Raw genomic sequence first — 15,441 nt, forward strand, 5'->3', positions numbered from 1 at the left:
TAAAAGAAATGGAAGCTCAGAGAGGTTGGGTTACACAGCTGGTAACTGATGGGAGTTCGAATCTGAACCCAATCTAAGAACGTATATACATTGTCATACTACACAATGAGCAAAGTATTTACTAATCCAGAGGTATTTATTCCCCATTGTGCACCACCCCCATCTCCTTCAGCTCCTGGCAACCACCAATCTGTTCTCTGTCTCCATGAATTTGCCTATTCTGAATATCTCCTATGAATGGAATCATGCACTAGAGGTAGATGACTTATGCTGGTGCTTTTCTGAGAGCATGTTACAACAAGGGGGTAAGAATGATGCCTTCCACATAGTAGATGATCAATACATGTTTTTCTGAGTCAAGGAGGAAGAATGGTCCCCACTCACAGACTCCAAGGTCTGGAAAGAACTTGGGAGAGTGTGGGAGGAGCTGAAACTCCCTCCAGGCAGTGAGGGATCTTTCCTCAGGGACAGTGGTGGAGGGGCAGAGGCAGCTCCTCTTATACGCTGTATGACCTTGGACAAATCACTTCACCTCCCTGGGATGGGCTCTTTATTTGTAAAATGCGAATAACATACGTGCAATGGTGAGAAAGAAATGGAAGGATAGCTATAAACAGTCTTTGAAAGTGCCAAATGTATGTTCGGGTTTATTTAGTTTGAGAAAATCTGGCTAACATCTTTGCTGTTTTAAGTCAATTCCACCATCTCCTCCTAGAGGACTTCTAAGGTCTTACTCACTTCGATGTGAGATTGGCTGGGATTCCCCAGACTCAGCTGTACTTTTGTAATTATCTTGGTTATAGGACCAACCTCATTCCTACTGGGATTGTGTCTGACTCTTGTAGATGGAACCAGATTGGCCCATCTCAGTAGCCTCAAAGTCTCCACATGACTGGGCTACATGAACACGTACTGAATAAATATTAGAGTTGTCCACAGCCCCCATTTATCATGAGGGTATTCAGTTTCATTTAAAAAAAAAAAAAAAAACCCTCAGGGGAAAAAAAGGCCCTGGAGATTTGTTATAGAAAGATGAAAAGCACACAGGCCCTGAGGCTAGAGGATACAGGCACACAAACATAATTATAATACAGTCTTAACTCCTATGAGAACCAACTCTCAGCAGGAGCTCAAGGGGAGGAAACATTTGGTTCAAACACTTCAGAATTTTAATCTTTCCTTCAGCTACTTTGCACTCATTTCTACAACATCACTCAATATATTGCTCATCATTGGGTGCTCAATAGTGTGTGGCTGGACCAATTCAGGCCTCAGGGCCACCATTCCCTCTTGCTAAACCTCTACTCTCACTTATGCTTCATGCCTGGCCCAAATGTCATCTCTTCTGTGATGCCTCCATGAACCTGAAGGCCAGTCCTTTCTTTGGGCTTTCTTGGCACTTCATTACACAAATATTTACTGGGCACATTCTGTTTTGGCCCCATAGACATACAACTTGGCGTCCGTCCTAAGAGATTGTGTCCACTGGGGGAGGCAGCCCATTAGAAGGCAGTTACACAACAAGAGGGAAACACAGGGTCAATACCCTAAGCGAGGAAGGAGACACTTTTATGGTCTACTTAGCTCTTACTCTCCTTCCCAACAGTGCCTACCCACTCAGGAGCAAGGCTTATAGAGCAGGTTTGCAGTCTGTCAGTTCCCTAGCAGTAGTTGATTGGCCCAGGGAGAATACCTAATTACAGACAGACCAATTGGATTTTGTGACCCCCTAAATTTGGAGTCAGATTTCAAAGATGCAGAAGTGACCAGTTAAAGGGCACTGAGCTTAGAGTCCCGAAGGAGAAAGGGAAGAAAGAACCAGGGTCCCAGCCTGTGGAGTCCAAAAAATACTCCCCTTCCTTCTCTTATAATCAGGTCCTTGTTTTGTTTAAAAGAGCATCAGAGGCTTTGGATATCATCACAACAGCTCTAATTCAGACAGGATTGGCCAGGCAGTCTCTCAGCCTAGATTGGAGTGAAAGGAGGGAAGGAACAGGCAAGCCTGGTCAGGAGCAGGAGTGGGAGTTCGGAGGAAAAATGGGTGAGAGGATTCCGAGTAGGGCAAACAGGATAGGTTAAAGCCAAGAGGTGGGAACTTCATGAGTAAGAGGCAAAGAAACAAGGTTGGAGATGTGAACAGGGCTACGGTCACACAGGCTCTGGTACGTCACGTTAAAAGTTTAAGACAACTTGTCTTTGAAACTGCATCAAAGGTGGTGGTGGGGAATCACACCTGGGGGTAAGGGGACCTTGGACAATGGTCCAGGCATGGGACGTGGGTGAACTAAACTGAAGTGGGGGGCACAAAGGGGACAAACGGAGCCAGAGATGTTTAGAAAATGGCACTGTCAGGGCTGGGCAACTGAAAATGGGGTTAAGAGAAGGGAGGAAGCAGGGTGACACCTGCCTACCCGAGGATGCCTTTTGTGCTGAGGGGAACTTACCTGAGAAGCAGAGCTAAAGAGGGGCAAACGTGACCAGAACAGACAGCCTGGCCTCACGCAGGAGTTTTTGAGAAATGCAGATACTTAGGTCCCAACCCAACCACAATAAAATGCAAGAGGTTCTCTCTGATGGGGCACCTGATGAGTTGTCGGTGCTGGTCCCTTCACTTTTCTCGTGCCTTCCCCTTCACCCAGTTTAATTTTCCAGGGACCAATGGAATTTTAAGCCCTTCAGCACCAGAATTTGTAAATGGAGATCCTTGGGTTTCAGGGATCTGTGGAGACTGAATGTGCATGCAGTCTTTGATGTATGTTGGCAGTTTGCTGGGGAGAGAACCCATAGCAAGTTAAGGACCTAGAAAATAAGTAGAGAACAGAAAAACAGAGAAAGTCAACAAAACTGAAAGTTGGTTGTATGAGAGATCAGTAAAACTGACAAACCTTTAGCTACACTGACCACAGAAAAAAAAGAAGATTCTAATTACTAAAATCAGAAATGAAAGTGGGAATATTACTACCAATTTCACAGAAATACAAAAGATTTTAAGAGTAAATTACTATGAATAATTGTATGCCAACAACTTGGATAACCTAAATGCAATGGATAAGTTCCTTAGAAACACAAAACCTACCAAGACGAAATAATGAAGAAATGGAAAATCTGAATAGACCTATAACTAGTAAGGATATTGAATCAGTCATCAAAAGTCTCCAACAAAGAAAAGCCCTGGCCCTGATGGCTTCACTTGTGAATTCTACCAAACATTTAAAGAAGAGCTAATACCAATCCTTCTTAAACTTTTCCAAAAAACTGAAGAGGTGGAACACTTGCTAACTCATTCTATGAGGCCCTGATACCAAATCCAGATACAGACACTACAAGGAAACTGCATACCACTATCCCATATGAATACTGATGTAAAAATCTGCAACAAAATACCAGCAAACCAAATTTAGCAGCCTATTAAGAGGATTATATATCACAACCAAGTGTGATTTCTTCTTGAAATGCAAGGTGTTTCATCATTCTAAAATGGATCGATGTAACATACCACATGAACGGAATGAAGGGGGAGAAACACACAATCATCTCAATTGTTGCAGAAAGGGCATTCAGTGAAATTCAACACCTTTTCATGATTAAAACGCTCAACAGGGCTTCCCTGGTGGCTCAGTGGTAAAGAATCCAATGCAGGAGACACAGGTTCAGTCCCTGATCTGGGAAGATCCACATGCCAAGGAGCAACTAAGCCTGTGCACCACAACCACTGAGCCTGTGCTCTAGAGCCCAGGAACCACAACTACTGAGCCTGAGAGTGACAGCTACAGAAGGCTGCGCTCCCTAGAGCCTCTGCTCAGCAACAAGAGAAGCCACCACTGTAAGAAGCCTGGGCCCTGCCATTAGATAGTAGCCCCTGCTCGCTGCAATTACAGAAAAGCCCACGCAGCAACAAAGACCCAGTACAGCCAATAAATAAATAAATAGTTAAAAATAAAAACACTCAGCAAACTAGGAACAGATGGAAACTACTTCAACATGATATAAAAAAAAAAACCATAAATGCAAAACCCATAGCAAAAATCATCAATGTTTGAAAATCTGAAGGCTTTTCTTCTAACATCAGGAAAAGGGCAATGATGCCTGCTTTTGCCATTTCAGAACTGAAATTGATAACCAGAGCAATTAGGCAAGAAAAAGAAATAAAGGCATCCAAGTTGGAAAGGAAGAAGTAAAATAATCTGTTTGCAGATGGTAGGCCCTTATGTGTATAAAACACTAAAGATTCCACACAAGAAACTGTCAGAAGTAATAAATGAATTCAGAAAATTACAAACTGAATACACAACAGTGTATTTCTACATGGTAGCAATGAAATAAACAAGAATAACAAGCGTTGGCAAGGATGTGGAGAAATTTCAACCCTTGAATGCTGTTGGTGGGAATGTAAAATGGTACGGCTGCTATGGAGAACAGTATGGCTGTAGCTCAAAGAATTTTAAATGGAATTATCGTATGATCCAGCAATTCCACTGCTGAGTATGTACGCAAAAGAACGGAAAGCAGATATTTACATACCCATGTTCATAGCAGCATTACTCACAATAGCTAAAATGTGGAAGCAAACCAAGTGTCCATCAATAGATAAAACAGATAAACAAAAATATGGTATATATTTAACTTTACAAAGGAAATTCTGACATATGCTATAGCGTGAATGAACCTTGAGGACATTACGCTAATGAAATAAGCCAGTCACAGGAAGACAAACACTGTATGATTCCACTCACATGAAGCATCTGCAGCAGTCAAATTCATAGAACAGAAAGAAGAACAGTGGTTGCCAGGAGCTGGGAGGAGCAGAGAATGGGATGAAGTGAAGTGAAGTGAAAGTTGCTCAGTCGTGTCCGCCTCTTCGCGACCCCGTGAACTGTAGCCTGCCAGGCTCCTCTGTCCATGGGATTCTCCAGGCAAGAGTACTGGGGTGGGTTGCCAATTCCTTCTCCAGGGGATCTTCCTTACACAGGGATTGAACCCAGGTCTCCTGCATGGCAGGGAGATTCTTTTCCAATTGAGCCACCAGGGAAGCATTGTTTAATGTGTACAGAGTTGCAGTTTTACAAGATGAAAAGACTTAAGATTATGGAGACAGACGGTGGTGATGGTTACACATTATGAATGTATTTAATGCCACTGAACTGTACCCTTAAAATGACTAAGATGGTCAATTTCATGCTATGTGTACTTTATCACAATTCTAAACGGAAAAAAGAAAAGCTAAGTCACTAGGATCCAGAAACAATGTTCTATAGCTGGATGTGGAGCTTACAAACATGACATTGGGGAACTCAATATTGTTTAAGAGCAAAGTACCATCTTTCTCCTATAAAAAGGATTCATTTGCTTAGTAAGCATATTTGGGAGTTAAGTAACATAAACTTGGGTTTTCCTGATGGCTTAATGGGTAAAGAATCTGTCTGCAATGCAGCAGACACAGGAGATGCATGTTTGATCCCTGGGTCAGGAAGATCTCCTGGAGAAGGAAATGGCAACCTACTCTAGTATTCTTGCCTGAAAAATCCTATGGACTTGGAAAAAGTCCTATCGAGTCTGGTGGGGCTACAGTCTAAAGGGTCACAAAAAGTCTGATGTGACGGAGCACCTAAGCACAAACATAAACTTGGTCTTTCAAGAGCTACATGCCAACTGTCCTGGATTCTCTGACCCCTCAGACAGCCTTTGGGGGGTCCCAGAACACATTAATTGCAGCCTTTGTCATGTTGTATGGCTGTTTGTGTGGCTGTCTCTCCTAGGAGCCTATGAACATCAGGCAGAACCCTGTTTCCTGCCCAGCACATGATGCTCAATGAATCAATGAAGGACTCAGCATATGAGTGAGCAGCAGGAGGGAGATGCAGTTCTAAGGCGGCCCAGGGAGATCTGAGTTGGGCTTCTTCCTGTGGTTCCCTTCATCAGTTTCTCTTCCCTCCTTCGCAGCCTAGTCCTCACACCACCTGTAGGTAGCCTTCCCAGATTGCACCGAACTACCACATTGAAGGTCTGGCTCTCCAGCAGAGTTCCTCCTCCTCATCTCCCTTTCACCTGGAGGAGGCAGCCGGCAAGGGTTCACAAAAGGAGGCATGAGCCGCCTACAATGGGTGTGAAAGGCTGGAGGAAGTCAGGTTTCCTGCTCCAGCACCTTCAATCCCAGGCCCTCAAAGGCGGGGAGCTGGCATGTTTCTCATGCCTCCCCAGGACAGGTGTCCCAACACCTGGTGGAGGTCACTGGGCTGCTTCAGCCCCTCTGGGAAGAAGCTGTTGTTGTCCAAGGTGGCATCTTCACTACGCCGCTGGGTGGCGGAGGGGGAGGTTGAGTGCCACGGGCCGAGAAGTCCCTGATGTGCTGGCTGAAGGCCCACCTCCGGGGCCTCCTCTCCAGACAGGAACTCTGTTCTCTTTGTCCACAGAGCTGAGCAGTCTTACACACTGAGTCACACAGTGTGTGACCGAGCCATAGCTTACTCATCTCTCAAAATGGAGCCTGATGCCTACCCTTCCAGGACTGACGAGGTTTCGAAGAACCGCGCAAAGTAGCACTCCGTGCCTGGCAGGAGCCTGGACCCAGTGCAGAACTTTAGCCCCAGCAGAGGTTAGTAACTGTCCCCCAAGGCCTGGCTGTAGCATCACCAGTTCAACCACATGACTGAGCTAGTGACAAAGCCTCTGGTGTCTCAGCATCCTGAGATAAAGGGTGGGCAGGGCCTGTTCCCACCAGCTTCCTCCCATGAATGTGGCACCTGAGAGGGAACCATGCGGCAGAGATGGCTTCAGAATAAAACACGAGAGTCAGTTCACGTTGAGCAATCACCGGGGTCAGGCCAAGCCCTTTATGTCCATTAGATCGTGTAATCTTTGCAAACACCGGGGGGAGGGTACCAGTCTCTGAATTTGTCAGTTTTACTTTATTTGCTTGTTTATAAATTAGACTCTTTTTTAAGAGCAATTTTGGGTTCACAGCCAAACTAAGCAGAAACTAGGGTTGCCCCCAAACCCCTTTCCCCACACATGAACAGCCTCCCGCATATTAGCATCCCCCAAAACAGAGGTACGCTTTTCACAATCAATGAACCTACACTGACACATCACTGTAACCCAATGTCCACAGTTTATGTCAGCGTTCACTCTTGGTGCTTGACCATTCTCTGGGCTTTGAGAAATGTACAATGACATGCATAGCTTTATTTTTCAATACCAATTTTATTTTTATTAGTACAAGTTCAGTGGCTTCAGAGTACAAAAGAGGCTTATATGGAAAACCAGCCATACCTCTTCCCTGACCTCTCTGCCTTTCCTAACCCCAGGCCCAGGCCCCAGTGGCATCCATCTTACATACCCAGGGGTCCACCCAGTTGGCATCAGAGTACTAAGAATGTCAAAAAGCAACAGGAGACAAACAGCGCATTAGGGTCAAGGGGCCAAATGAGCAGAGTACACCCTCTGCCCCAAAGGTCAACCCGGCATCTCAATTAAGACATTAGAAAGATGTGTCAAAATCCTCACTTACTTCTTTAGAAGCCCCAGTAATCATTTTTGGAGTTTTGCTGGATGAGAGGAGCTAAGGAAGGGCGCTCTGATGCAAAGCTGCCTGGGTGGAGGAAGATTAAGGATCTGGCTGGCTGCATGGCCTGGGAAAATTTCTCCCCTCTGGACTTTCAGGTGTTCGTGCAAAAAGCAAGGGTCAGACAGGTGATCACTAGGGCCCTGTCTGGGCTGACGGACTGAGTTTGGGCTAACTGCTGCTAACAGCCCCATCTCTGGGGCTCTTCCTATGAGCTGGGTGTTCCTTGCAACCACACTCAATACTGCCCTGTTTGACAGATAAGGATGGAGACTCAGAAAGGCTGTCAGGGCCACACAGCTAGAAAGAAATGGTCAAGATTCTGAACCAGAGGCGATTTTCCTGGTGGCTCAGTGGTTGACTCTGTGCTTCCAATGCAGGGGGTGTGGGTTCGATCCCTGGGCATCCCTGGTAGGGGAGGTTAAGATCCCACATGTCTCTCCACCAAAAACCCAAAACAAAACAGAAGCACTGTTGTAACAAATTCAACAAAGATGTTAAAAGTGGGCCACATCAAAGAATCTTGGAAAAGAAAAGATTCTAAACCAGAGTGCACACTCTCCTTCCCTGGGGCTGGATCCTTGAGCCTTTTGTCCTGCTTTTCCCCAAAGAGGTGCTCTGGAGTCTGTGTGGCAGGTGGATGGGTGTGAAGGTAGGTGGGTAAGAGTGGGCCCCACAGATTCCAGCTTACTTGGCTTCCAGGATTTCAAGCCACTAGGCCCCACCTCAGGGTGAAGACCATTACACCCAAATCCTGTCTGATGCTAATCTCCCCTCCTAGGCCACGGGTTCTCTGCCTCGGCTGTGAATTAGTCACCTGGGGAGCTTTGGAAAATAAAAATGGCTGAGCCCCACCTGTAAAGATACTGGTTTAATTGGTGTGGAATTAATAAGGTCTTCGCACTGGTTGGTCAGAAGAGTGCGGCAGGTGATTCAAATGTGTGACCAGGGCTAGAAACCACCATTAGTCTGTCTGCTTAGCGAGGGTCGCTGTTTGTTCCCTCACCATCCTGGCAAGAGCAAGTGTCTGCTCTTTGCCCTGAGGCCCCACCCACAAAGGCAGGTAGAGCAGCCTCTGTTCTCAGCCACCATGTAGTTGCCTTTCTCTGGAACAAGCACCACAGCATCTTTACTCCACTCTCCTGAATTTGTGGTCCTCCTGAGAGCAGCCAAGGACATGATGCTTCTCAGAGATTCTTTGGAACAAAAGCGCCTGGAATCTAGGCCTCTACTGGCCTGTGGCGTGGAGAGCCCACCTTGCCCATGTCCCCTCTGCTCTGCATTTTAGGGGAAGAGAAATGGGGAAGACAGGGTTTGTCCCCAACTCAGGCTGCCCTGGGCCTTTCCTAGCTCTCAGGTGAGACTATCAGCCCCATGAAATCGGATATATTCTGTATTTAAAAAAAAAAAAAAAAGACAATTCTGGAAGCTACAAGGGTGTCGGAGAGAGTAAAGCAAAGCTTGAAGGAAGCGAGTCTCCTGTTTGCTGCCTACTGACCTCAGCTACAGAAAGGTGCCTGGTGTGTTCCTGACTTAGGACTCCTATGTGGGCTTTGTGCCACAGAGGGTTGGATGCTGACTTTAGAGCCTGCAATGGAGAAGCAAAGTTCGCAGAAGGTCAGGTAAGAGGGGCTGGGGATGCACAGGCAGTTGTAAATAAGTCAGAACCAGAAACCTGAAGTGGTTGTGGGGAGTCTACTTGGGGCAGGACTTCGAGGTGGCCACTAAACATGGCATTTCCTGTTCTCATCCTCCTTGAAGCCTGGGCTCTGAAGCTTCACGGGCAGGCCAAACCTGGAAGGGTCTGGAAGTCATGTGGCTTGTGTTTTTCCAAAACTTAGTTTATTGGAATTGTAGGGGGTTCCTCAGAATTGGTAGGGACTCTGGTACACTATTGCCTGCAACTTCCAATATGGTTCCTTTACCTACTTAATGAACAGGACATGATTTAACTGGGTTAAAAAAAAAATTCTGTGCTGAAATAATGCTACCAAAATTTGAAAACCATGGATCTAGTAAAGTTATGAGGAATGGGTGGGGATACTCGCCCAGAGTCACCCTGTAGTCACTCACCCCTCAGGCCAGGTCTATCCCCACAGCACCCCATGGGCTTCATGGAGCGGACAGCAGGAGGTTCCCTCTGGAGGCCTGACTTGAATGCAGCAACAAAAATGGCCAAGAGAGGAGCCACGTGGGGAAGAGCGACTCTCCAAAGAATGAGCGACCCCAAGACCCAGACTTGCAGGCGCTCAGGGGTGGTGTGAAGCTTTCTGGGTTTAACTGTTAAAAGCCCTCAAGATTCTAGTCTGTTCTTATCTTCAGGGAAATGTAAGGCCTTGGCCTGGGAGGCGGGGCCCCTGATGCCCGGCTGCCCCATTTTCTGGGACCTTTGCCCTCTCTGTAAGAGGGCAGCCAGGCTCGGTCACCCAGGTCCTAGACTGTGGGCCCTTGCGGACAGGACCTGTCGTCTCCACTGGGTGCTGCAGCCTCTCAGTCCAAGGGACTCGGTTATAGGGCTAGGCACAGGAATCCTTCATGGAAAAAGACCTCATTCATCAGTTTTTAGAACAGGGCTCCTGGCAAGTGGCTCCCCCACCCTCCCGGTACCCACCGTGACCTCTGACAATAGTGGCTGACTTCCCACACTTCTTGGAGTGAGGCTTTCTCCTCTCTCCCGTTTCCTCTCCTGGGTTGGCTCCTCTGGGGGCGGGAATGTCAACACTCTGGAGAGAGTGAACACTGGGGACTTGCATTTCTTCTGACAGTCTTCTACCTCAGAGCAGACCCACAGGCGAAGGTGCCTGCCAAGGCCATCAAGGCTGCTTATTAACGCAGCAGAATTTGGCTGCATTGCCCAAGAAGCAGGTGGAATCGATAAGCAGATGATCATGGATGGATTGCGCCGATCTGGTCCCCCATTCAGACGGAGGTCTTAACTTCTTTGCCACGAAACCCCCAGAACATCAGTGATCAGAACCTCTGTATGCACTCAGCTGTGGCCTATGTTCCTTCCCCACTACCCGTGGCCCTTGAGGGATAAACCCACAGCCAAACAGCCCCAGCTGTTCTCATTTTCTGGCAATGACCAGGATCTGAGACACTACCTGCTTTCCTGGGTCTCCAACAGAGTCCCTCATTCCCTACAACCTGAACCCCTCCAGACCCCTGTCAATAGTCCAAAGGGCATTTCTGAATGAAGACTTCCATCCCCCCAAGTCTTGCCCAGTAGTCCCTGGCTGTCCTGGTCTCTGGTCCTGGCAGGAGGCAGCCAGCTTTGTGACTTCACAAAAGGCCCCCTGTGACAAGTCTGGGCTGGTGAAGCAGGAGGTGGGCCGAGGGGCTCCCCCCAGGAACATCATGTGACTTTTCATGGAGAGACACCCCCTACCTCTGAAGAAATGAAGAGGAAGTGCCTCATGGTAAGAGCCCGGGACATCCTCTGCACTTCGAAGCACACGGCACCCTCCCCCGGCCCCGGCCCCACATACCTTGATGGCTTTGGCTCCCAGGTCTAACTGAGCTCCTGCCCACATCTGCCAGTATCTCTTTGGGGTCCAGGTTCATCGCCGCTGAGCTTGGGGGTGGGGCAGTTGGTGATTACTCCAGGTGGTGGTGGTGGGTCTCTCTGAATTGGGGGTCAGACCAGCTTCCGCTCATCAAACAAAGTCATTCTGCTCCTAGCCTCCCCTCCCAGTGAAGGAACTGATGGGGTGGGAAGCTTTATCTGACCTGAGTCTTCATCGAGGTCTCCCTGAGCAGTCCGCAGAGTACCTTCAAGTGATAACTTGAAGGCCAGAGAGTCCTGAATCCTGTAGAAGTCTCATAGCTACAAACACGCATTGTCAAAAGAGCAACAGTGTCTCTCCTCAATGCTGACTTTGCTGTTGTTTCTTTTCCGAAGGATTTACAATTCTAGAAACCTAAGGCAAAAGAGGCCGGGGCTGCTTTCTCCCTACCTCGCCTGTACCTATTTGCCAACCTTGAACTCTTACCTGGAGCACCGCCTCTGGGAAGAGCAGAGCCCCAGGAGTCAGGAAGGATGACGACGGGCAGCCAGGCTTGGGGATCTGACAGGTCTCGGGAGCACCTGGAGGGCAGAGTTTGGGCCTTTGCATGTTCTAGCCCGTGTGGGTGCTGGGCAGGTCCTTTGTGAGGGTGGCCCGGGGACATAATCTCTGGCCATCCCCGTGGCCTCTACTTTGATTGTGACATAGCCATCCAGCCAGAGGAGCCCAGGGAAAGGAGTAAGTGTGCCCTGGGCAGGATTCCAGATGCAGGCTTCATCTCTGCAGGGAGGCAGGGTCGACAGGCTGGTTTGGGGACAGCGACATGGCCTTGACCGCCCTCACCCTTGATCGATGGCAGCCTTTTCAGGCATGAGGAGGCCTAGGAGCCGATCCTCTTAAATCCACCCTCTGACCCACTCAGAGTTCTGTGCTGGGCCAGAGAGGGACAGATGATCCCTAAGGATGGTTACTCCACTGCTTCCCAGTGCGTCTGGAAATGTGCCTTAGGATTTTTCTGGAAAGGAGCTCATTTCTCATTTTGATGAGAAAAGCTTGAGCTCTTCCAGCAGGCAGTAATACCGGGAGCAAACAGAAATCAACCAGGGCTGATGTGGTCCTGCAGGATGGCAGCAGGGACAGCCGGAGGCCAAGAAAAATTGCGATAGAAATAGCCACCACTTAGCTAGCACTTCCTGTGCACCAGGCCCCAAGCTGAGCACTTCACAGGCATGATCACGCTTGGTCCCCATAGCAAGGCTGGAAGGAGGCACTATTCCCTTTCTCCAGCTGGAGAAACTGATGCTTGAGAGGTGAAGGTCAAGGTCCCACATTCGGGCAATGGGAGCAGCAGCGTTAGGACATGGGGCTGTGGACCTCCAAAGCTAGACTCAGCTGATGACCTATCTCCTGCAAACTTCCCAATGAAGAGGAAAAGAAACTTTTCTTATCTGTGACCATCAGTGACAGCATTCAAGAGACAACGGAGGACTTTGAACCTGGTATCACCCAGATGAGCTTTTGGATAAGGCAGCCTTGACTGCCTGGCCGGTCTAACCTTTAACGAGACCCACTGGGAGGCAGCTGTTCCTAACTATTTTGCAGATGATTTAAGCGAGACCAGGGGAATCACCAAGGGGAGTCCTGGGGGTGGTCTGTGGCTGAGCAGTGGTTCCGAGGTGGGGTTGCTAGATAAAATGTAGCATGTCCAATTCCATTTTAATTTCAGATGAAGAACTAAAAATAGAGAAGTCTGTCTTAAATATTGCAGGGAGCTCCCCATTCTGGCTGGGGACCTGGTTACATGGGAGTTATGGCAAGGCTTGAAGGGGGGGTTGCTGTTTCATTTCTTAACTGACTCTGTGGGCTGGAGGCAGGGGCAGGGGGCTGACTTCTGTAGACTGCAGTGTCTGTGACCACTGGATGAGGTGCAGCCTCGTTGGTTTTCACTCTGTGAAATGGAATTAGTGGACTTGGATGCAGTCATGCAGGGGTGCTTGCTTTGCACACCACCTTTGCAAATGAGGGCAGTGTTCCATCTTTCTAGGGGGCTGTAGGGGGCTCCCAGGAAGGAGGAAGGCACCCAGGGAATGATTCAAATTCCCTTTTGGCTGAGGTTGGCGTTTCCGGAGCTTGGACCTGTTACTCCTGGACACTTGCAGTAGTCTTGTTCAACCAACAGCAGAGTGGGAAGAAATGTGGGGGAGAGGAGGCGGCACAGGAGTTGTGATGGCACCAGGGTGGGAGTGGGTGATGGGAGCACCTGGGTCCAGTGAACACGGAAGCATGTAATGGGAGAGAAGGGGACGTGGAAAAGGGAAAAGGGAGGGCTAGGGGAGACAAGGGAAAAGGGAGAAGAATGCCAAAATGCAGAGGACTTGATGTTATCAATTTTTTTCTAGCCCAGTGCATGGGCATGTGTGGGGAGGAAGGACGGATGGAGCATATCTAAGTCTGTGGGACTCGGTGCTGAGCTGCTCTTGCCCTCCCTCTGCCACTGGGCAGCCCTGCAAGCATGACTTCTTGCCCTTTGGATGCTTATTTTTGAGGTGTACCACAGTGGAAGACAGGCACAGGCAGAGCAGAAACGTTCTTCCAAAGAGGCCAAGGAATCTCTTTTTCCAGTGACTCAGGCGTGATGTGCCAGGCCAAGCTGAGAGTGTGAGCCCGATTATTTGTAGCTTTGTGTTCGCATGTACTTAAATGTGAAAAGGCTCACTATGAGGATTGGTGCCGGTGCACGGGAGTCCTTGAGTCTCTGGCACCTGTGCTTGACCTATGAAATGTGTGTGCAGCCCAGGGGAGTCTAGGAGTGCCTGCAGGTGTGTGGCTGCGTACATGGGGAGCTTTGGTAGAGATAGGGGGGCCGCAGGCATTACAGAACAGATTATGGAGGAAGCAGTTGCTAGATAGGCTCTGTATAGCTCCTATTCTGCTTCGGCAGCCCCCTGGGCCCTGGCTTCTCCAAAGGCCCTCTGGGATATACCCCTTATTCCCCATCATTTACCCAGCACCCCAGGCTGATTTTCTGAAGATAAGCAGCGCCATCTGGTGGCAGGCTGAGGCTGTGACAGGCATAGAGGAGCTGGGAACCTGGGTTCCCACAAGAGGTCGGCCTTTCAGGACCCCAGTCAGCGGGGAAGCTGCAGGGCACTGGCTGGATCATGGATAGAGGGAGGGTATCTAAGGCTTGAATGCTCCATGCTCATGCATTTTTGGTTCATGGTCCACGGAATCACAACAGGAAAGTCAGTTGAAGGAGTGCTGGAAGACGGATGTAGGAAAATTATTGGTCCAGCCTCTGCACCCACAAACCTAGGCACCATTCCGTGGGGAACCAGTCTGGGCTCAGATTTCTCCTCTGTGGAGGTGGCTAACTGTACCTACCCTGTGAGGGTCGCAGTGAGGGTTATATGAAAACGTGTGGGTAAAACACTTGGCTCAGAGCTATGAAGTCAAAGGAAATGCTAGTGGCTATTACTGAGATAGGCAAAATCCCAGAAGCACAGAGAACAGAACTGTGTGGCATTGCAGAAAGGTGACATGTCTGCCTGCTGCCACCCAACATTCTAGAATTTTGTGCCTGAGCATCAGCTGTTTAAAGTTACACACCTAAGTGAAGGAGGGACGTCTCTTCTTAAAGGCGGGTAATGGGGTCCTGTGAGCAACAGAACTAGGAGACCCAGCATCCAGGCTCTGGCTAGCTTCTTACCAGCTATGGAACCTGAGCATGGCAGCAAGCTTGCTGTGTCCCATGTTTCCCATGTGAAATTGCTGTGAGGACGCCATTAAAATGCGTAGGAACTTAGGACTCCTAGGAATAAAGGCTGGGTAGGGGAAGGCAATGGCAAGCCACTCCAGTACTCTTGCCTAGAAAATCCAATGGATGGAGGAGCCTGGTGGGCTACAGTCCATGGGGTCGCCACGAGTCGGTCGCGACTGAGCGACTTCACTTTCACTTTTCACTTTCACGCAATGGAGAAGGAAATGGCAACCCACTCCAGTGTTCTTGCCTGGAGAATCCCAGGGACGGGGGAGCCTGGTGGGCTGCTGTCTATGGGGTCGCACAGAGTCGGACACGACTGAAGCGACTTAGCAGCAGCAGCAGCAGTAGGACCTCCTTAGGGAGAGAGTATGCTCAGCTGTGGGGCTTACCTTTCACGTCTCCAAAAAGGAATCCCCGAGTCGGAGTCAGGAGTCGTTTTGGTTCTGTTGCTAATTGGTTGTGTGATGTTAGTCAAGTCACTCACTCTCTCGGTCTCACTTTTCCCAGCTGCAAAATAAAGAAATTAGATGACGTCCGAAGTCAGCTCTGCCTTAATCTATTTCCTTTTGATTCTTTCCTTTTCTCTGCTTCACATATAATACCTAGGATGA

At 48.7% G+C, this 15,441-nt stretch overlaps 2 protein-coding genes across 3 annotated transcripts in view; one reads left to right on the forward strand and one right to left on the reverse strand.

The window, feature by feature from the left end:
• Nucleotides 1-15,441, reverse strand: part of RAD54L2 (RAD54 like 2) — a 113,491-nt gene that overhangs the window by 97,781 nt on the left and 269 nt on the right. The window contains exon 2 of one of the 2 annotated variants that reach the window (XM_070776627.1): nucleotides 15,220-15,337. The gene's annotated coding sequence lies outside the window, so the exon portion shown is untranslated. Of the gene's footprint in view, nucleotides 1-11,049; nucleotides 11,711-15,219; nucleotides 15,338-15,441 lie in introns of those variants that run through there. The other variant, XM_070776629.1, reaches the window with a different exon arrangement.
• DCAF1 (DDB1 and CUL4 associated factor 1) overlaps nucleotides 12,437-15,441 on the forward strand; it is a 92,233-nt gene continuing 89,228 nt past the window's right edge. Inside the window, exon 1 of the mRNA XM_070776624.1 lies at nucleotides 12,437-12,566. The gene's annotated coding sequence lies outside the window, so the exon portion shown is untranslated. The remainder of the gene's footprint in view (nucleotides 12,567-15,441) is intronic.

The sequence above is a fragment of the Bos indicus genome, chromosome 22 (assembly GCF_029378745.1).
Source record: "Bos indicus isolate NIAB-ARS_2022 breed Sahiwal x Tharparkar chromosome 22, NIAB-ARS_B.indTharparkar_mat_pri_1.0, whole genome shotgun sequence".
Lineage (NCBI taxonomy): Eukaryota > Metazoa > Chordata > Mammalia > Artiodactyla > Bovidae > Bos > Bos indicus.